A 22,976-nucleotide genomic window follows, 5' to 3' on the forward strand; every position below is an offset into this window, starting at 1 on the left:
ATCCCAGTCTGGAGCTTTATCCCTCCTGCCCGTTGGGAGACTGTGGCTGGCTTGCCCCACTAGGCCTATCCTGTATTACCCAGGGAGGCACAAGCAATCACAAGGCCCAGCACAGAGAAAACTTCTTGTAATGCTCCCTGTTACAGTGGTGTCACTGCATGGAGGTAACTTTTCAAGTAGGAAGACTTTTTCCCAAATCCAAGACTCCAGAGAATTGCGAGGGTTTCATCCTAACTTTGTCCTCCCTCCCTTTGGGCACCGGCCAGCAATGGTCCGCGGGCATCTACATCCGCTGTTCCCCGATCCCACCACCAAGGGGCGCGCGAAATGAAACGGTTCTGTCGTGGAACGTACCACTGAGGGGTAGAGGGAAGTCCTTCGAGTCGGGATGGAACCATTCGGGAGGGGGCGTTCCGTTCTGGAATAATCCATTGAGCTCTGTGACAACACTGAGGGTCCCCCTTACACCGCGTCGGGCATCGACCACGGGTCCCAGCGGAGGCACTCAGGGCGCCGCTGGGTCCATCCCCATTGTAACCGCTCCATCTTCCCGGCACATTCGAGGCCGAGGGGACACCGGGTTCTCAGCCTGCAGCCTTCTTTTCTATCTACTCCAGGGTCACCCCTTCGTTTCTGCATGGTCACATCCAGGTGGGGGAGAGCAACGGAGCAAGGGATTGGCTCCGGGATGCGTGTATGTGTGTGTGGGGCGGGGGGGTCGAAATCGAGAAAGCGTTCTGGGCGGTGATTGGTCGCCGCGAGAAAGCCGAATAAACTCTTCCGGGGTGTCAAGAGGCGCCGGAAATCCCGCTATTCCTGCCCCTCCCCTCCTCGCCTGCCCAGTTCCCATTGGCTGTCTCTCTGGACAGGCACAGTGGTCGCCGAGTTGACGCTCAGGGTGAAAGGTGTGCGTGTGCGTGTGCGCGTGCGCACGCGGGCATTTCAGAGTGTACATTTTTCTCCGAGTTTGACTACTCCAAGACTGACTATCCGTAAGGGGCTGATTAGCTGCCCGGGTCGGTGGCGAGGTTCGGCGCAGTCGCTGGCTGTGCAGGGTGACGGTGGTGGTGTCTTTCCGCGAGCTCTTACAGTCTTGTTTAGCCTTCACTCAGTCTGGAGCGTGTGGCACCGCAGGGTCAGTCGCGCAGATTCATATAATTAAGGCCAAGGAGGGGTCACCAAACTTTTTTGGTGTCTCTCCCTGGGAAGTAACGTGTGTCGTGCAGTTTGGAGATGTGTACCGCTACGTCTGACATCCCAGATGCTGTTTGAGTACATTTGGCGTCTGTGAGCATTTTGGGGAGTTTTTGGTGAATGGGATATTTTATCTGGGTGGGTTTTGTGAGCCATGGTACAAAGTCTGTAGGGATTTGTGTCCTTGTAGACCTGGGTGTGCATTTTCTGAGCTTTTGGGCATTAGAGTCACTGGGTGTTAGACCCTTATGTAGACGTCTGTACCCCAGCGTGTGAGGCCTTTGAACTGTTGTGATTCTGGGTCCCAAGGTGTGATGTCTCTGAGCTGCTTTAGGAAGGGGTTTGTCTAAAGGTGTAAAGTATCTGAGCTGTTTGGGGTCTGTGTGTCAGTAGTAAAATCTCTTACCATTTTGGCTGTGAGGTCTCTGTCCAGGAACTGAGGGAGTTGGAAACCCGGCAGGTATGATTCCGAAGCCTGGAACCCGACGTGCTGATGGTGCGTTGTTGAGGGTGTCACTTGTCTCCTGGAGTCTCAGTACGTATCATAATCAGTCAAATGGGGCCAGTGCCCACCTTGGAGGGTACCTGTGCATGTTAACAGTGTGTGTAAAGGGCCCGGCTCCCAGCTATGGTTCAGCAAATGTTTTCTGAGCGCCTGCCATGTACGTGAGTACTATTCGAGGAGTTTGTGACAGGACAAAACTGACAAAGTCTCATTTCATAGAGTTGGTCAATAAGTAAATCAAGGGTGGCAGGTGCTATGTATGAAGAAAGATAGGGCTGGACCAGGGGAAAGGGTATGTGGAGATGATGTTATTATTTTATTCAAGGTAATCAGGGAAAGTCTCCCTGAAGGATGACGAATGAGCAGAGACCTGGAGGAAGTGAGGGAGCACGCCGTGGGATTACCTGAAGGAAGAGCATTCCAGGCAGAAGGAACAGCAGGTGCCACAGTCCTGGCGGGGCAGTCTACTTGGCGTGCTCCTGGATATCAAGGAGTCCTGTGATGCACTGGGTCCAGCACGTAGCACTCATTGAAAGGTGTCTGGTGCTGCTCTCTGTGTTTGTCCCACAATCTGTGGTCATCCCCATTTCACAGATGAAGGACCCGAGGCTCCAAGATGTGCCCTGCACCCTCTCTCCTGCTTACACCTGAAATTACTGAAGAGGGGTGAAACTTTCTAGCCCATCATGAGAGACAGAGGGCCTGAGTGTAAGAGCTGCAGGGAGGACACCGTCCACACTGAATGTCAGCCAGCCAGCGGAGATCAGTTATAAAATGGGAATCATGCCCCTCATAACATTGCTACTCTTGATGGAGGGCAGGACTTAAGAATGAGAAAGGAACTGGGGCAAAGGAGAGAGGCAGGAAGGGGAAGCTGGAGGACAGTGAGGAAAAAACCCACTGGCTTCATCATATTGCTTGGATTTGGCCCAGTTCACCTTGATTAACTGATATATTCACTTTTCCCCTGTCCCTACCCTTTCTTTCCCTTCCCTTCTCTTCTCTTTTGTGCCTGAGCAGTTCAGTCCTAAAGCCATTAGGTGTTGACGGGCAAGGCAAGTATATGCGTGTAGGGGCATCCCAATTTGGGAGGTCAGAGCCCAAGGTGGTAAGGAGGATATCCCTGGGGGTTCTGTGGGGAGGTGGTTAACTGGCTCAGGGATTCAGGCTTGAGTGAGGTGTGGAAGTCAAGGGCAGGGGATGGTTCAGCATAGCACGTGGGGAGGACCTCTTTGTGGAGGAGGGATGGCTTATATGCATTGGGATTTGTCAACTCAGTGAATATATAAGGATGGTGGGGAGCCACGTCTGTCACTTTTGGAAGAGGGAATTTCCAATATGGAAAGGAGGTAAACTGGAACAACTTCTGAGGAGTTCTACTGGAATTAAAGGTCTCCGTGAGAACTCCTGGTTTTCAATAGATATGTGTGCATATGTGGATAGATTGATATAGAAATATATATATGTGTGTGTGTGTGTGTGTGTGTGTGTGATTGTGTTCACACATATATTCCAAACTTCCTGAAAACAGCAACATCCCAATGACAATAAGTACACCTACCGCTAGATCCTAGCTTCTGAATACCATTCTCCGCTAAATGCTGGGTTCCCAGGCTGAGGAGAGAAAGGATTAATGAGCCTGGCTCAACTTGTCATGTCAGTAATAAGGGAAAGTTAAGGAATGATGGGGAGATGTCAGGGGGACACAGAATATAGCTGGAGGGCTCTCCCACCAGAAAAGCTGGGGACTCTTTTATCTTTTCCAGCTTCTCTGAGGTATTATTGACATATAGCATGTAAGTTTAAGGTGCACAGTGTGATGATTTGATACACGTAGATAGGGCAAAACGATTACCACAATAAGGTTAGTTAGCACTCTATCCCCTCACAGAATTACCTTTTTAAAAATTGTGGTGATAACATTTCAGATCTACCCTCTTAGCTTTCAATATACGATACAGTTTTGTTCCTTATACTCAGCATGCTGTACATTAGATCCCCATAACTTATTCATCTTGTAGCTGGAAGTTTGTACCGTTTGACCAATATTTCCCCCAGCCCCTGGCAACCGCCATTCTAAACTCTATTTCTGTGAGTTTGACTTTTTTAGAGTCTACATATAAGTAGAACATACAGTATGTCTTTCTTTCACTTACTTCACTTAGCATAAAGCCTTCCAGGTCCATTCGTGTTGTTGCAAAAGGCAGGATTTTCTTCGTTTTTGTGGCTGAATAATATTCCGTTGTATATGTCACCACATTTTCTATATCCATTCATCCCCTCCATGGCCACTTAGTTGCTTACATATCTTGGTTGAAGCTGCATTGTAAATTGTGACGTTGGTGTTAGTCCTCCAACTTTGTTTTTCAAAATTATTTGGCTATTCTAGTTCCTTTGCCTTACCCCAGAAATTTTATCATCAGTTAGTCTATATGTACAAAAAAATCCTTGCCTGGATTTGTGATTGGAATTGTATGAAATTGATGGATCTATTTGGGGACTATTGACATCCTAATTATATTGAATTTCTCAACAGATGAACGCAGTATGTGTCTCCATTTTGTTAGGTCTTCTTATATTTCTTTTCCTCAGCATTTTGTAGTTTTGAGCATACAGATCCTGCTTATGTTTCGCTAGATTTTGGGGGGAAGCTATTATAAATGGTATGCACAAGTCTTTTTTTTTTTAATTTCCTAATTGTTCATTGCTAGTACAGGCAAATATGCCTGATTTTTTGGTGTTGAGCTTGTATCCTGCGACCTTGTTAAACTCACTTCTTAGTTATAGGAGTTTTTGTTAATAGATTTCATGGGATTTTCTAGGTAGATAATCATGTCATTGGTGGATGGGAGCAGTTTGATTTCCTCCTTCCCAATCTCTAAACCATTTGTTTCTTTTTCTTTTCTTACTGGAGTGGCTAGGACTTCCAGTACAATGTTGACTTATAGCTATCCTCCTGGCCTGGTTCCTGATCTTAGGGAGAAAGCATTTAGTCTCTCTCCATCAAGTAGGATGGAGGGGCGGGTATTTTTGTAGATGCTCTGTGTCAGGTTAAGAAAGCTCCCTTCTACTCCTGGTTAGCTGAATGTTTTCATTATGAACGACTGTTGAATTTTGTCAGATACTTTTTCTGCATCAACAGATAACGATCATGTGGTTCTTTATCTTTGGTATGCTACTATGCTGGCTTGATTGATGTTTTAATGCTGCACCAGCTTTGCATTTCGGGGATAAACCTCACTTGGTCATGGTGTATTATTCTTTTTATATATTGAATTTGATTTGCTACTACTGTCTTTGTTTGACTTTGGTATCAGGGTAATGCTAATCTGAAAAAAGAATTCAACAAGTGTTCCCTCTCTTCTGTTTCCTTGAAGAGATTGCGTAGAATTGCTGTCATTGCTTCTTAAATGTTTGGCAGGATTTTCCAGGGGTACCATCTGGCCCTGGAGATTCCTTTTCTGTAAGTTTTTCAACTACAGACTCAATTTTAAAAATAGATGATCTGTTTCTTTTTGGCTGAGCTTTGATAGTTTGTTCCATTTCGCCTAAATTGCCAAAAGTAATTATGTAGAATTATTCATAGAATCCTTTTAATTTCTGTGGGATCTGTAACCTATTTCATTCCTGATGTTGGTAAGTTGTGTCTTTAGTTATCTTGCCTTTTTTTTTTTTGTCTGTCTGGGTAGAAGTTTATGAATTTGTATTGACCTATTGAAAGAACCAGCTTTGGGTTTCGTTGATTAACTCTATTCTTTTTCTGATAACTGTTCCAATCTCTGTTTCCCTTATTTGCTTGCTTTGAATTTATTTGGATTTTCTTTTTCTAGTTTCTTAAGGTGGAAGCTTCATTATTGATTTGGGTTCTTTATTCTTTCTAATACAAGCATTTGATGCTGTACATTTACGGCTAAGCACTGCTGTACCTGCATCCTGCAGATTTTGGTAGGTTGTTTTTCATTTCATGTTGCTTAAATTAATTTGTAACTTTCCTTGATCCTTGCTCTTTGGTCCATGGATTATTTAGAAGTATGTGATTTTAATTTCCTTGTGTTTGGAGATTTTCCTCCTAACTTTGGCTTACTTATCGGTTGGTTTTTCTCTTTTGGTCAGACGACATTCTTTGTATGATTGCAGTTATCTTGCAATTGGTCATATTTGTTTTATGACCCAGGATATAGTCTACCTTGGTGAAACTTCCATATGCACTTGAAAAGAATGTGGTATATTCAGCTATTGTTATGTGGAGGGTTCTATACCTGTGAGAACATTCGGTTCACCCATGCATTCTAATTTGCTTTCTCTCCGTTCTGTGTATTACTGAGGTTGTTGAAGTCTCCAGCTGTTCTTGTAGATTTGTTTGTTTCAGTTCTTCCAGTTCTGACTTGGTCATGTATTTTGAAGCTTTGCTGTTGAGTACTGTGCAGAATAGAGTTAACATAGCAGGCCTGAGACTATAATCCTTAGAAGGGCTGGCTTTTTGGCCCTCACGTCGCGTCTGAGAACTTGGATTTCAAGAGGTTTCCCACCGTTGCCTCCTTCAGAAGTGTAGTTTACTCCTCCATCTGTCCAAACAGTATGTTTTATGCTAAACACCTGCTTTCCTCCTGGGAACCTGAAATCTTGTTATGTGCTAGGCCCCGGGTTTCTCAGGAGCTTCCCTGGTGGACAGCATTTCACACGCGTTGTCATGATCCGTTGCCGAGGGACAAATTGCGTGATTATCTACTAGGAAAGGACTCTTGGAAGCTTGCGCTGGTTTCCTCCGGATGTTGCCCAGTGCACCTCTCCCCCTGGATGATTTGGCTTTGTATCCTTTTGCTGCAGTAAATCTTAGCCATGAGGATGACTATGTGCTAGGTCCTTGGGGTCCTCCTAGGAATTCATCAAAAGCAAGGGTGGTCTTGGGGCATCTGAAACGGTGGTGGCAGCTGTGGATTCACTAGCGAGACTGTGACTCGCTGAAATACGGTGAAAGCCTTGTTTGAGTAAAGGGAGGATGAAGCAGTAGGGATGACGATCTTTTTGTGCTCATTGACTGTGGATGTACCCGTGCTATGAAACAGCAGCTGAGCCACTGACTGTTGTGATAGGTGTTACTTACAGAATTTGAAAACAAAAGATCCAGATCCAGGAGAGTCAGCGCACTGCATCCTCGGCTGCTTCTGCTGTGCTGCCTGATGTGAGTGGGGTGGCGGGGGGTGGGGGTGGGGAGTGCAGCCAGCTCCTGACTTTGGTGTTTGTTATTTCCTCCAGGCCTGGGGGGAAAGGATGCAAACCTTACAAAAGGTGAACTCTGGGTCGGCCAAAAAATGTTAAAAGTTTGACTTGCTCTCTCCTACAAGCGGAAGAAAGCAAGTAAAATCAGGTTCTGGGCTGGAGAAAGCTTCAGATAAACTAGAGGCAAGAAGGGGAAAAAGGTCTGCAGGCTTTTCTTCAACTTGGCGGCGGCGGCGGCGGCGGCGGCTGCGGCTGCTGCTGCAGCAGCAGCAGCAGCAGCCCCTCCCAGCACTCGCGCCCGAGCTACCCGGCCGCTGTGCGGTACCCTGGTGAGTGTCAGTTTACTGCTAGGCGTTTGAGTAAAGCGTCCCTGGGAGAGGGAAAAGGGGGAATTTTAAAAATGGCTTTGTACGTTGTGGCTGTTGCATCTGGATCTTTGAGACAACTGAGACGAGACGTTAGGCATATGACTCTTCAGTGCAAGAGAATGAGCTTTTCCAGCCTCCTCACGGGATCAGTGAGACAGACAAAAGGACAGGAGGCTGTGTCAACCCATTTTGAAAATTTTTAAAAATTCACGATTTTGTCCTGGCCAGTTGCTAAACGTAATGTCTTTACAGTTAGATTATAAAACACGTTTTGCTATGAAAGTACTCTTGCCTACAGCCCTTCCATACAAAAGATTAGGGGGACATTAGGGGATAATTAAAGAAATGTAAGTTTTGTTGTTTGTTTTTGTGTTTTTTTTGCGGTACGCAGGCCTCTCACTGTTGTGGCCTCTCGCGTTGCGGAGCACAGGCTCCGGACGCGCAGGCTCAGCGGCCATGGCCCATGGGCCCAGCCGCTCCGCGGCATGTGGGATCCTCCCGGAGCGGGGCACGAACCCGGGTCCCCTGCATCGGCAGGCGGACTCCCAACCACTGCGCCACCAGGGAAGCCCCGAAATGTAAAGTTTTGATTTCAGGATTGTACACAGTGATTGTATAACAATGGAGAACACACCACCCCTGGCACCTGGTGGGGGAAGTGTAGAGAGGGAGCGAGGGCATTAATGATCTTGTCTGTTCCTGGGAATTTTCTATGTTTCCTAAAGGAATACTCCCCATGCAGCCTTCCAAGCTGCTGTGAGCACTTTTTTTTTTTCTTTTTGAATTTTACTTTATTTATTTTTTTATACAGCAGGTTCTTATTAGTTATCTATTTTATACATATTAGTGTATATATGTCAACCCCAATCCAGTGAGCACTTTGAATGCAAACTGTCTGCTGAGGCTCCAGTCACACCTGAGGGAGCTCTGACTGTGGGGCCGCAGGAGTGGCCCCAGCCCCTGGATGGTGCATGCAGAGCACCTCCAGGTGTCAGCCACCCTCGGAAAGAGGATGCGCTGGGGTCCCGGACAGACAGAACTGCTTGGAACGGGCTGCCTCCAGGCAGTGCCTCTGAAACTAAGGCCTCAGATGGATTATTCAAACTGGACAGGGAGTCCTAGGGGGGCAGGTCCCTGGGTGGGAGGCCACCACTGGGGCCCCAGGAGCTGTCCTGCCTGCCTGATGTATGTCCTGCTCGGGGCAACCTAGCAGTTGTGAACCCTTTGTTTCTAGGGATACATGTATGCCTCGGAATTACCCTTCTTGTGTGTGAGCCCTGAATATCCCGACGCAGCCTCAGCCTGGTCGGGATACTAGTGACCAGAGTACGTCTGGTCACATACTAGTGACCAGAGTATGCTGTGCCTGAATTGGTGCCTCAGGTGCCTCAGCTACAAAAGGTTCATACAAAAAACTAAGCCGTAAGGTTCCTGGCTTTCTAAGTTAGACCTTCATGGTTAATGACACCTGTATTTAAATGGCTGAGTCCTGGAACCCTAAGGGATGTAACTGACATCAGTACTGCAGTGTAGGCTGGTGTCACTGCGCTGCCTGGGTCCTAAGACCTGTGGCATTCCCCTCCCTCCCCTCTGCAGACTGACATCCTTCTCGCTCGTCATTAAGACACTGGGGTCCAGTCCTTCACCCGTTACGTCAGCTCCACAAGTGTGGACTGACTTTCTACCGTGTCTCAGGTCCTCTGCCCTGAGGACACCAGGATGAACGGATGTGTTTTCCAGCCTTCTGAGAAGGAGTTAAAAGTCTGGTGAGGAGACAGACGTGGAAGCAAAACCTCGGTGCTCAAAGACAATGGGCTTATCTGGCTTTGTTCAGCAACCCATGGCAGATCACACTATGAGCATTTCCCACGTAATTTTTCCCATCCATTAACAGCATATCCTGAAGATCCATCTAGTCAGTACAGCTGGATTCCCCTCATTCCTGTAGCGTGTACAACCTCAGCTACCAAGCGACACTGTGTGTTGCATCAAGCTCAAGGCCAGTAAGAGAATTGCCTTCAGTATGTGTTCTCTAAAAACACTCAAGGATTCTTTGTAAGTTTCCAGAGAAAGCAACATTCAGGCTTCCCTTAATTCACGGGTAAATTACAATCATGGAAAATCCACTTTATTTAACTCTCTGCTTAAAAGTGGTTTGCCTCCCTGTAACCCTCAGCCCACAGATGCCGGTAGCTCCTCCCAATCATTTCAGCACCCAGACCTACCCTCTGAAACTTCCTGTCAGCTTCCACCTACTTACCAGGTGCACCATTGTGGTAGTAAACCACATAACATACTGGTTATCAACCACGAGAATAGGATTTTGTGAAGGTATCCCCAGACCCTCTTATTCTCATCAAAAGGATAGGAATGATATGGTCCACGTCAGGGTTTGGTCTGGGGAAATAGCATGGCAGCATGAGTAGGACACAGGACTCCCCAGGAAGGATTCCAGGCACCTTCCTCGTCTGTCTTGCTTTCTGTGACAAGATAATGGTTCAGGGACAGACGGGGTGTGAGGTAAGGCTTCGTTTCCAAGGTCAATCACGGCCGTGGGCATCAGTGTTAGGATGGTTCTGTGGTCGTCGTGGCTCTTGGCTCCCGGGTCTGGGGTCCTTCTCAGAGAGAACGAGCCCTCTCCAGGCTGCGTTACCAGAGTCACGGGCCAGGCGAGGGCTTTAAGCTACTAGGGAAGGCTGTCTGCTTCGGCACGGCAGATCAGATCAGAGGAGGACAGCTGAGAGGAGAAGAGGGGAGAAGATCTCCTCAGGTCAGGGGCAGGTTGTCTGATCGGTGAAGGAAGACATTTTTCTAAATTCTGGTTGCTCTGGGCTTGTGTGGCATGGAGGGAGTGAGGGTGCAAGAGAGAAGCAGAGGCTGACTGGAGGTGGGGAGAATAGATCATATAACCTCATATCGTCTGTGTCCCACGGCCCCCGAGAAAAGCCCAGGCCATGTGGCATCTCAAAGGTCATCTCCTCTCACCACCTCCATCCACTGGCCATGAAGAGAATGGATCTGAGATAAACCTGAAGCCTCAGAGAGACAGGCCAGTGGGGTGTGGTGTCCTTCTCAGAAGATCCGCTGCCCTGCCCTTGGTTTGACTCTCACGCTGTGTCCTTTACGTTCTCTCTCCTGTGCTCTCAGGTTGGTCTTCCCAACTGTGTGTTTGTCCTGGGAAGAGTCAGTACATTGGAGACAGTCTCGCTACCAAAGGAGTTTTATTAAAGTTCCTGAGAGTTTCCCAGGCAGAGTGAAAAATCAAAGATTCTAGGGCACCGTTGTAGCCACACTAAATGAGATTCACTGAGTGCGGATCATGGAATCTGCATTTTTGTGTTTTTTTTTTTTTTTTAATAATTCCTCAGTTCTGATTGACATGGACAATTTGTCTGGGTACTACCAGAGCAGAGGAACGAACAGTCTTATTTTCCCTACTGGCAGGTTTCTCTCTCCATCGGAGCATGTGGAGGTGACAGAGGTTGCTGCCTTCTCTGATGCACAAACCCAAGACCTTCAGGCTAGGAGACTGACATGCTGTCTGCTGTTCTAAGGAGGCTCTCAGATCATTGTTCCACAAAACATCCTGATTCCATCCTGTCAAGCCTCCATCTAAAAGATTTCTGAAGAAACCAGATTTCTATTTAGTGTGCAGTTCCATGCTGTAAGGTCAATTTGTGTTATGTGTTAGCTGTTTTTCTACATATTTTGCAGTAGCCATTGGATCTTGCCCTTGACTGAATAAATACAGAACACACTTGAGTTTTCCACAATGCCTCCACAGACCTGTGGCTCCACCCCTTACTGCTGGGTGACACTGAGCGGGCTACTTAGCATCTCTGTGCCTCAATTCCTCCATTAGTAACATGGAAACACTAGTTAGGAGTAAATGTAACTACTTCTTGGGGGCAGTTTAGAGCACTGACCATGTTAAGACATGGGAAGTTGTCAGGACAGTGCTCAGCATGTGACAAGTTCCTGGTGAATTCTAGCTGTTGTCATTACTGCTGTTAATAGTGTTACCGTTCCCACATTTCCCTGGAGAGTGTTCCAGAGAAACAATGTCAAGACCACCTTTGACTCACCACATGGACTTTGCACTATCACTTCAGCCTCTCAGGGACTCAAGAACTGAATGTATGGGGCATGGGTGTGGGTATGTGTGTGTGTGTGTGTGTGTGTGTGTGTGTGTATTAGCATAATGAGTATTTAACTCTCCTTATGGGGATATTGTGAAGCCTAAATACAATGCTGGGGTTTCATCAGGGGCTCGTATGGAAAGTTTAGTGCCTATTCTCTAGGAAATTAGAAGTCTAATGACCTCTTCGTATGATTTGTATAATGATGGGAAAGTAAGTGATCACTGGACGATTGTAGTAGAACATGAGTATATACATTTTAAAAAACATTCCAGAGGGAAATTTAAAGGCCCAGGACCTTATCATATAGCCCTTTTTTGGGGGGGCATTATTTTTATGAAGCCTAATTCTCTGTATCAAATTCTGAATATCTGAATCTTATGAAGATACAAAAGTATTAATACTCAAACTTTCATCAGTAGGACTTTATTTCTTGTGTAGTTTTCACCATTGCCGGTTTTATGGTGTTTCTTATTTCTTCCACTAATATTCACGTTTTTTTAACCAAAGGGTGATGGTGTGAATATTTTCTGAGTTACATCCTGAGGAGATGGTAAACAGTGTTTTTGGATGGAGAGTCTGAGGAGGGGGCCAAAGGGGAGAGAGAGTGGAGCGGGAGTGGTTGAGGAGAAAGCAACGGGGGCAGGGAGAGAGATATGGGTACAAGCAGAAACCGAAGTGAAGAGACACAAGAATAAAAGCTCACCCTTCTGGACTGTGTTTAACTCTCTATATGTATAAGTTGTAATAAGGTCTCTGAGTACTCACAGCAACATTATGAGGTAAGCATTTTTAATGTTATCATCCCTTTTTGCAGATGAGGAAGCTTGAGACACGTAGAGGTTAACGGGTGAAGGAACTTGCCCAAAGTCACCTGGCCGGCAAGAAGTGAGTCAGATTGCTACGCAGGCCTGAAAGAAACAGAGAGGTGTGGTATCTGACCCCCAAATCTGGAATACACTGCAGTGTCCAGTGTCCTCTGGATCAAAAGGCAAGTGAACATGTCCATCGGCATGAATCAGATTACCATGGATCTGTGTATGGATTGAGCATGATGTCTCCTAAGTGCATGAAAGACCACGGGTGTCGTGTCAATATGCACACGTCACAGAGAACAGTTTCCTGGTCCATATCAAGCTCTATACATGTCTTTGCTTCTACCGACATCAGTATCAGCATCCTCATCCTCATCATTATGGGAAGTAGCATAACCATACTATAATGATAAACAGAACAACAGACACAAAAGTATGAAGACATTACCTCCCCCCATCTCCTAATCTTTAAAAATGCAGAGAAAAAACCTGGAAGGCAGTAGACTACATATTAAGTGTTTTTCTCTTGAGTGTGAAATCTAGATAATGCCCAAATAACCTTTTTTTTTTTTTGGCGGTACACGGGCCTCTCACTGTTGTGGCCTCTCCCGTTGCGGAGCACAGGCTCCGGAGGCGCAGGCTCAGTGCCATGGCTTATGGGCCTAGCCGCTCCACGGCATGTGGGATCTTCCCGGACCGGGGCACGAACCCGTGTCCCCTGCATCGGCAGGCGGACTCTCAACCACTGCACCACCAGGGAAGCCCCCAAATAACCTTTTAATGTGCTGTATCTTCATTGTTACGTAGCCAGTTTTTCTATTATAATTTGAAACTAGTTTTTTCCGAAGACCTGTTCTCTTAGGTATCTTGACGTTTCAGGATGAAAAAAAATTGTTTTGGTATCCTTGCCAAGTGAAAACCCAGTCAGCACACTAAGTGAGGAGTATGATCTTGGTACAGTGGGGGGTGTGGGGTGTGGGGGGAGCAGAGAGGTCCTGATGGAAGGTTAGCTAAGTCTGCAAGCGTTGTGAAAAAGGCCACGGACGATATAAGCCCAAACCCAAAACAACAACTCACAGGTCCCTAGGAAGAGACTGGTGTTCTATCCACATAAGTGTCTGTATTAGGACTTCTTAGACCTTTGCTCTTTTGGCTCCCGTGGCACAGTGGGGCAGCGTGTGGCGCTTGTAACGCAGTCCTGCTTTGACCCAGGCTGTGGATGAGAGTTGCAGCCTCCCCTGCAGCACCGCCCCTTTTGTGGGCCAACTGGAGCACTTTTCTTGGTGCCTGGGAGCCTCCAGATTCAGAAGGGAAGGGAGACAGAAAATGCGTAGCTCAGTAGGTAGATCCGACCCTCCCAGATAGAGCCATGCACAGCAAGTGAGATGCAGGTGCAGCTTGGTGCAGTAACCCGTTGGGAATTAGCAGAGTTGGATGGGTGACTCAAGGAAGAAATGTGGATTGTGAATGCAAAGGGGGAGGAACCACATTTAAGAGGGGTAAACAGCTATAATTCCCATTCTGTAACAGGGTAGGGTACTCCATTATTGTTGGGAGAAGGCTCCCTGGTCTGAGCTCTGGGAGGGCGTCACGGCACTTTAGTGATGAGCGTTCTGAGGAACCGCCATCAACCCTAACCAGGGGGCGCTGAGTGTCTGAAGGCAGGAAGTCTCAGTCTTTACCCCTAACAGACACAGACAGCTTCTTAGCCCTGCTGAGAGTGGTGCTGTGGCACCTGAGGGAAGCTCAAAGTTGCCCTCTAGCAAAACTACCAGTGCTCCTTATGTCCTAATCCAGGTCAGGGTGGCTGCCCAGACACTGTGCACTGATCCGGATAAGTCTGATGGTGTGTGTGTGTGTGTGTGTGTGTGTGTGTGTGTGTGTGTGTGTGTGTGTGTGTGTGTGTGTCTGTGTGTGTCTGTGTGTGTGTGTGTGTGTGTGTGTGTGTGTGTGTGTGTGTGTGTGTGACAAACAGTGACTTTATTCCTTGAATCGTTCACCAAGCTCCAACTACTATGGTCAAGGCACTGTGCTGGATGTCTGGGGATACATAAAAAAACAAACAAAAAAATGGTCAGCTGGGTATCTGCTCAGTCAGCTGACTGACAAGGACAAGGAGGGATCATAGATACTGAATGACAAGCCTGTGCCAGGCCTTAGAAGGAGTGAGAGGCAGGACGTGGGGGAAGAGCAGAGAGAGTCGAGGTGGAGCAAGCAAGGAACTAGGAGGACCGCGTGAGGGGCAGCTCCGAGTGAGACTGATGGCCTCACCTGGACTTGACATGCCCTTCCTAACTGAGCTCAGGTCCCTGACTCCATGGCCACCTGTGCTCTGGGCACAGCATCACAGACTCCACTAGCAGCCTGCGTTCATTCAACAGTCCATCGATTGGACACGTAGTTGCGGGGCCTACACTGGGCACCAGCCACTTGGTACTTGGGAAACATTCAGTGAACTGACCGGTGCTTTAAGGATCTTGACCCAAGTTCCACTGTGAGGCCAGAACTGTGGCTGATGGGGCAACAGAGTGACCCACACGTGTGTAATGAACGTTGCAGCCTCTTTGGTTAGGAGTTTCCGGAATTAGGGATCGTATGAAAGATGCAATGCTCCTCCCCCCACCAAAGGGAAGAGAATCTGACTCGAGATATGCCCTGTTTACTCCATTCTCCTGTGTCATTTTTAACACAGAAATAACTGGTCCAAGAAGAGCTACCCTTTATTGACCAAGTACATTTGAGTCGAGGTCCTTCATTCACTGAGGAAACAAGTTCGAAGCACCGACCAGACACTAGGTCTCCGCTACTGGGGCCAGTTTGGGGATGCAGGGATGATGGGGGCTGCAACCTGCAAGCAGATGACTGCCCCCTGTTGTGTGAGAAAACCCATGGCAGGATTTAAATCATAGAACCCTAGGAACACAGAAGAGAGCCTCTGACCCCCTGCCATAGTGTGCGGGGTCGGGGGTGTGTGGTGTGTGGGTGTTTGGTCAGGACACACTTCTCAGGGGTGGGGAGGTTCTTTAGGTGGCACTTCGATCATCCACAGTTTACAGACACAAGCTGAAGAGCAGAGACATGAACATGGGTGGAGCCAGATTTCCATTCTCAGTCTGTTGGCTCCAGACCACCATGGCAGCTGGGTCAGCTCCAGAGCTGTCATGCAGCCACTACAAACACTTCCTCTGCCTCTGCTTGCCTCTCAGTTCCTTCCATCTGATAAATAGAGTGAGACTGGTGGAGATATAACTGGGGGAGGGTTGATTGCAAAGCCTCTCTGATATGGCAGAGTGCCCCCCCACACACAGGGGAGGCTGAAGTCCTGCCCGGCCGTTGGCTCTGAGGCAATCCTTTTGCGCCGGTGGACTCCAGTTTCTTGGCTGCAAGGCAGCTCCTGCGAAGGCAAACACAGAGAGCGTCTTAGAACCTTTCAGGGTGGCTTTGCCCTACTGGGTTCCTGCATTTCACAGGTGGACATGGTATTGGGACAATGATGACTTTCCTGTCACGGAACAACATCTGCATCTCGGCACCTGAATCACAAGCCAAGTGGGTTGTCGTGACCGCAAAGAAGACGGGCTTTGCAGTCGGGCAGAACTAGGGCTTGACTGCCAGATCCAGCCTTTACTGCATCAGCGACCTAACCTCTTTGAGCTTGTTTCCTCGTCTATGGAAGGCGGGGGTTGATACTTCTCTGGATCTATGGGGAATAAAACCGCATATGCCCGGCTCCCATTAGCTCAGTAACTAGGCTCCGGGTGAACCATTTTACACTGCGCCCTGTGTTAGGGACACATCAGTGTGGAGGCAAGCATGCCGGGGGCCTCTGGGCATCTACTCCATCCTCTGGCTGGGGTGGGGGTTGGGGTAGTGGCGGTGGAACTGGTGCCATTTCCATCTTTTTAATTGTCTTTACATATCAAAGGCACACACTTCATTTCATACTTAGGTGTGCTCTGCTCAGAGGAGTTGTACTGAATGAAGTCAGTCCTCACAGTTGAGTCTGTAGCAGGCAGAACCAGCAGTGGGGACACCTAAGGAGTTGCAGGAAGGTGCTGTCAGATTCCCTAAGAGGGTCCCCATACTGAGTGCGCAGCTGATCCTTGCCTCCCTGATGATCACAGGGGACTAGTAAATCACAGCCTTGCATGGGGAGGACCCGTTAATATACTTTCTCCTGTCCTAACAGAAACTCAGACTATAAACTATAGTGAAAATCTCATCAAAACAAAGTCCATGGGTAGGGCAGTTCAAAGCCTGTTCAATTTACTGGGTCACAGATACCATAAAGTGACAGATTTTTTTTCCCATTGTTCAGCTTATCCCTCCTCACTGTGAAGCAGGTGGTCACCCTGGATCCCTCTATGCTTCCAAAACTGTGGCCAAATTCCAAAGGTCATATTCAAAGGCAACAGTGGGCCCGTATAACATAAGGCGAGAGAGCTTTTCTGTCTGTATCCTGTTCTTAGTAAGGAAGCCTTTCCCAGAAAAACTCAGCCATCAGATTGCATTTCAAATCAGCTCACTGTGAACCACAGTAAAACGTGTGTCCGTGTGGGGAATTCATAATGAAATCTCCATCACCTTCCATTCGGTAAAAATATCAAATCTGGTAACTGTGACTTTTCATCCAGGTACTCCTCAGGAAAAATGGAAATTGCTCTACCCAGCCTGACAGCTGAACCTAAGAAGGAATCAGACAGATGAGGAGGGAGGAAGGGCATGTAAGATGGAGGGAACAGCACGTGTGAGGTTGTGAAATCTGTGGGTGGTGGGGGCCGGGAGCAGGGCGGGCAGGGGGGGCGAGGGAGGATGAGTGTGAGCACACCAGCCATCTGATGAACAGAAAGAGGTCTGGGTGCGCTGGAATATCAAGTGGGGCTTGGAGCGGAAGGAGGGGGTCTGGTGACGATCAGACGTTTGGGGGCAGGCAAGGCCTGCTGTGCTTAGTCCAGGAGGCTGGACATTATCCTAAGAGCAGCGGGCAGCCCCTGCAGAGTTTTGAGCAGGGCTGTCATGCCCAGGTTAGGACTTAAGAAAGCTTCCTCAGGCAGTAGGATAGACAATGCGTTGGAAAACATCAGGATTGCTGGTGGTGGTCAAGGAGAGAGATGAGGGTGACGTGGAACTCACTGTGCCGATGGAGAGAAGTGTCAGGATCTTGCTTAGAAAGACTTAGGAGGCAGAAAGGTGGGGCTTGATGACTGAGAGGGTGGTGAGAGAGAGGCAGCAGGCAAGGATGGCCTTAAGGATCTCTGGCCTAAGCAGCTGGGGAGAAGGCTGCCTTGCCCTGAGTTAGGCAACAGTAGAGGAGGTGCAGCTATGTGGGGAGGGGTTGTGGATGGGTTCAGTTTGGACTTGTTGAGTATTCCTTGCCTTTGGGGCTCAAACACGTATTACCTGAATGACTTGGGGTAGCTGACCTAACCTCTCTGTGCCCAAGATGCCTCAACTGTGATAGCAGGCTCAATGTAAAATAATCCTAGTTGATGAGGTGGGAAAGCAGAGACTACAGAGAAGCTAGGGGAGCTGCTCAGAGTCACACAGGCCGTCAGAGGAGGAGTGACCCACAAACCTAGGCATACTCGATTCAGAGCCCACACTCTTTATTTTTTAATTAAATCCGACATACCATATTACATTAGTTTCAGGCGCACAACAAAGTGATTCCACACTTTTAAACATTAGGAAATGAATAACACGATAAGTTTGGTTACCATCTGTCACCATACAGGCTTATTACAATATTATTGACTATATTCTGTGTATGTACATTTCATCCCCGTGACTTATTTATTTTATAACTGGAAGTGTGTACCTCCTAATCCCTTCACCTATTTTACACAACTCCCCACCCGCTCCCCCTCTGGCAACCACCGGTTTGTTCTCTGTGTCTCTAACTCTGTTTCTGTTTTGTTCCCTGTGCTCACTTGTTTTGTTTTTGAGGTTCCACATACAAATAAAACCGTGTGGTATTTGTATTTCTCTGTCTGCCTTATTTCAGTTAGCATAACACCCTCTAGGTCCATCCATGTTGTCAAAATGGCAAGATTTCATTCTTTTTTATTGCTGAGTAATATTCCGTTGTGTATATGCATACCACTTCTTTTTTATCGATCCATCTATCAATGGGCACTTCCATATCTTGGCTAGGGTGAATAATGCTGCAGTGAACAGAGGGGTACATACAGCTTTTGTGATTAGTGTTTTTTGTTTTCTTCAGATAAATACCAAGAAGTGGAATTGGGGCTTCCCTGGTGGCGCAGTGGTTGAGAGTCCGCCTGCCGATGCACGGGACACGGGTTCGTGCCCCGGTCCGGCAAGATCCCACATGCTGCGGAGCGGCTCGGCCCATGAGCCATGGCCGCTGAGCCTGCGCGTCCGGAGCCTGTGCTCCACAACGGGAGAGGCCACAACAGTGAGAGGCCCGCGTACCGAAAAAAAAAAAAAAAAAAAGAAGTGGAATTGCTGGATCATATGGTAGTTCTAGTTTTAGGTTTTTTAGGAAACCCTCACTGTTTCCATAGTGGTTGCACCAATTTACATTCCCACCAACAGTGCATGAGGGTTTCCTTTTCTCCACATCCTCGCCCACATTGCTTACTTGTTATTGTCTTTTTGATAATAGCCACTTGACAGGTATGAGGAAGCACCTCACTGTGGTCTTGATTTTGCAATCCCTGATGATTAGTGATGTTGAGCATCTTTTCATATGCCTGTTGGCCATCTGTATTATCTTCTTTGGAAAAATGTCTATTCAGTGTTTTGCCCCACTTTTTAATCGGGCTCTTGGTTTGTTTTTTGTTTTGTTTTGATAATGAGTTCTGTGAGCCCTTTAGATGTTTTGGCTATCTACCTCTTTTCGGATATATCACTTGCTAATATCTTCTCCCATTCAGCAGGTTGCCTTTTTGTTTTGTTGCCGGTTTCCCCTGCTGTGGAAAAGCTTTTTAGTTTGATGTACTCCCGTTTGTCCATTTTTGCTTTTGCTGCCCTTGCCTGAGGAGACATATCCCAAAAATTATTGCTAAGACCAGTGTCAAAGAGCATACTTGGCTATGTTTTCTTCTAGGAGTTTTATGGTTTAAGGTCTTACAATTTAGGCTTTAATCCATTTTTTGTTTATTTTTGTATGTTGTGTAAGAAAGTGGTCCAGTTTTCCCAGAACCATTTATTGAAGAGGCAGCCTTTTCCCTAATGTATATTCTTGGCTCCTTTGTCATAGGGGTTTATTTCTGTCAGAGCCCACACTCTTAAGCATCCCCAACTGTTCTCTCCGTAAAGGCTGGGGAGAAGTGGGAAGAGCTGGTGACTTCAGTGTCCGTTCACAGCTGGTGGCACCAAGTCTGGGTAAGATACATCATTGATCCTGCCCACAGTGCACTGGGGCGGGGATAACCATCCCCACCTGGCACGAGTTCACCAGGGTGGTGATGTCATGGGCTCACTCCAGCAGCCAACCCAGGTCAATCCTGCCAACCACAATCAACCATTTAGCCAATCATGAAGGTCTTCACTGTATCCGTTACATCCCCCCACTCCATGCCAGGCTGGCTGTTGAGACGGGGAGGTGAGGAGGAATTGCAGAGCCAGTCCCTGCCCTTGGGAGTTGAGTCATTAATCAGACAGAGATCTGACACCCATAGATGTGGTAGCAAGTGCATCATTGATCCCCTGTGAGGCTGGGTTGCTAGGAGACGAGAGGAGTGACAAGGATCAGGGTGGGATGAAGTGGACATGGCGGCAGGGGTGGGGGGAGCGGAGCAGGGTATGCTGGGTACTTGCCGAGGCCAGTCCCAAGTGCAGAATTACCCACAGCCTGCATGAGGGCGCCTGGAGGATGGATGGGCGGGTGTAAATGAGGGAATCAGCAGCGCCACCCCATCCCCACCTCAAAGTCTGTATCCCCAACCTGTGTATTGGGTGTAGGTGGTCTGGGGGTCCCATCTGAGACAGCATACTCTCCCAAGTTACAGAGTAGGAGCCAGAATCCTGTGATGTCCAGACATGTCCAGCATGTCAAATTCTAGGCCAGAGACCGAGCCACAGGCACCAAGAGGCCAGAAAATATTGGATGGGAGTTGGCTTAAAACGCAATGGCCGGTGCTTTGCGATGACCTAGAGGGGTGGGATAGGGAGGGTGGGAGGGAGGCTTCAAGAGGGAGGGGATATGGGGACATATGTATGCATATGGCTGATTCACTTTGGTGTACAACAGAAACTAACACAGTATAGTGAAGCAATTATACTCCAATAAAGATCTATTTTAAAAAAGAAAAAACAAACCGCAATGGCCAAATAACAAATTGGAATGTACCTATAGCAAGTAAAGATATCGAATCATTCATTTAAAATCCTTCCCACAAAGGGAAGCCCTGGGCCTCCTGGTTTCACTGGTGAATTCTATCAAATGTTTAAAGAAGAAATAATATCCATCCTTCACAGACTCTTCCTGAATAGACAGGAGGGAGGAGGGAGCATTTCCTAACTCATCCTGTGAGAACAGTATTACCCCACTACCAAAGCCAGACTTGACGTCACAAGAAAGCTATAGACCAATATCTATCATGAATAGTGATACATACATCCTCAACAAAATATTAGCAAACCAAATCCAGCAACATTTGCAAAGGGCTATCTATGCAGGATTTATCCCAGGATTGCAATATTGGTTTAACATTCAACTTCAGTTAAGGCAAGCACCATGTTAATATAATGAAGGACAGAAACCACCTGTCACCTTGGTAGACAAAGAAAAAGCATTTGACACAATTCAAGACCCATTCATGATAAAAAAAAAAAAAACGGTCAACCAACTCGGGATACAGGGGATCGTCCTCACTGTGCTGAAGGACATCCCCGAGAAACATCCAGCTCTCGTCCTGTCATATTTACTAGTGTTAGAATGAATGCTTTCCTCTTGAGATCCAGGCCAAGGCAAGGATGTCTGCTTCAGCCACTTCTATCCCACATTGACTGAAGGTTCTAGCCTGTGCAGCGTGCAAAACATGAACTTCTGCTTTCTGCTACAGCATGGGTGAGCCTCCAAAGCATTATGCTTAAGTGAAAGAACTCAGACACAATAGGCCCCTTCCTGCAGGAGTCAGTTTATATGAAATGCTCAGAAAGGGCAAACCTACAGAGAGAGAAATTAGATTAGAGGATGCCTGGGCCTGGAGGTGCTATTGGGGATTGACGGCTGATGGGTACACGGAATCTCTTTGTGGTTCTGGCAATGTGCCACAACTGGATTATGGTGAGGGTTGCACAACTGCGTAAATTTACTAAAAGTCACTGCATTGGGTGCGTTAAATGGGTGTGATTTGTGGTGTGTATATTATACCTCAATAAAGCAGTTTAGGAAATGTAATGCAGATGTCCAAGTAAGTCATGCGGGAAAAGATATGCCATTGCTTTTGTCACAATGAGGAATCCCGCCCCCCCCCCCCCATGTTCTGGGTCCGACCTCCTCCATATGTGCTAGATGCTCCCTCCAGAAACAGTCACTGTGCGCGTCAGGACAGAATTGCTAGTGAGCACACATGTCTAGCGTGCCTCTGTGTGTTCATGCACAGGCGCCCTTTGTGTGACCACAAGTCAGTGGCTCTGGGCAGCCTCCCATAATCCATCCTGCGTCTGAAATTCTACTTAGCTGTTTTTCCATTCTTCTCCAATCTCATGGACCCAGCTTGCATTTCTCTGGTAACGGATCTCAGCCCTTAGCTCCAACTTCTGGTCACAGGAATACCTGTAGCCTGGGCATGAGGCCCCCTGCCTGAGCTCAGCAACCCAGGGGGGATGCTCAGCAGAGTGGTAACCAAGACAACGGAACCCCATCCAGCCTCCTCCTGCCCCCAGGACTGAGGTCCGTTCCCTCCCCTCCACCTGCCTGAGTGTCAGATAAGGAAGGGGACTTGGGGGCATGACACACAACCGAGTCATTGAAATTGTTCTAAATATGGCTGTGAAATAAATATGTCAAAAATAGCTCTCAGGGGACGTCCGTGGTGGTCCGGTGGTTAAGAATCCGCCTTCCAGTGCAGGGGACGTGGGTTCGATCCCTGGTCGGGGAACTAAGATCCCACATGCCGCAGGACAACTAAGCCGGCGCGCCACAACAAAGAGCCCGCACGCCGCAACAAAAGATCCCGTGTGCGGCAACGAAGATCCCACGTGCCGCAACTAAGACCCGACGCAGCCAAATAAATAAATAAACAAACATTAAAAGAAAACAGATCTCAGAAGACACATTATAAAATTTTTTAAAAATTTCATTAGTAACAAACATGGTTCTGAAGCTCAAGATTCTATTTAAAACCAGGACAGGTGAAGCATCATGCAATTATGCTTCTCAACCTAAGCTGTGCATCAGATCTCCCCTGGAGAGGCTTTAAAAGCAGGACATCCCCCAGAGAGTCTTAAGTAGTAGGTCTGGAATGTGGCCCCAGCATGAGCATTATCTGAAAACTTCTCTTATGAAAGCCGAGATTGCAGCTGTGGAAACAGAACCATCCTTACAGGAGGAAATCATTTTAGATTTGAAATTTGAGACTCCTCTCTACAAGGAAAGCGGGTTTTCACCATGACCCACTATGCTTCGCAGATATCTTAGGCTGAGGAAAGGGACAACGTGTCCAACGCTTGTTGTAAAACTGACCTCGTACTTGCTCTGCTCCATGTTCCTGAATCCAAAACTTTACAGTTAAAATCCTGCTTTTGCTAATGAAGCTTAGTA

General features: G+C 47.5%; 1 long non-coding RNA gene across 6 annotated transcripts; it reads left to right on the forward strand.

Moving 5' to 3' along the window:
- Positions 1-998: 998 nt before the first annotated feature.
- LOC117310166 (uncharacterized) lies at positions 999-19,433 on the forward strand. Of its 6 annotated transcripts, none has more exons than XR_012329297.1 (5): positions 999-2,139; positions 6,337-6,881; positions 6,956-7,248; positions 12,244-12,417; positions 18,465-19,433. It is a non-coding gene; the product is annotated as an uncharacterized lncRNA (long non-coding RNA). The 6 variants fall into 6 exon arrangements; XR_012329298.1 differs by having other exon boundaries at positions 7,045-7,248; XR_012329300.1 differs by lacking the exon at positions 6,956-7,248 and adding an exon at positions 16,876-16,965.
- The last annotated feature ends 3,543 nt before the right edge of the window (positions 19,434-22,976 follow it).

The sequence above is a fragment of the Tursiops truncatus genome, chromosome X (genome assembly GCF_011762595.2).
Source record: "Tursiops truncatus isolate mTurTru1 chromosome X, mTurTru1.mat.Y, whole genome shotgun sequence".
Classification (NCBI taxonomy): domain Eukaryota; kingdom Metazoa; phylum Chordata; class Mammalia; order Artiodactyla; family Delphinidae; genus Tursiops; species Tursiops truncatus.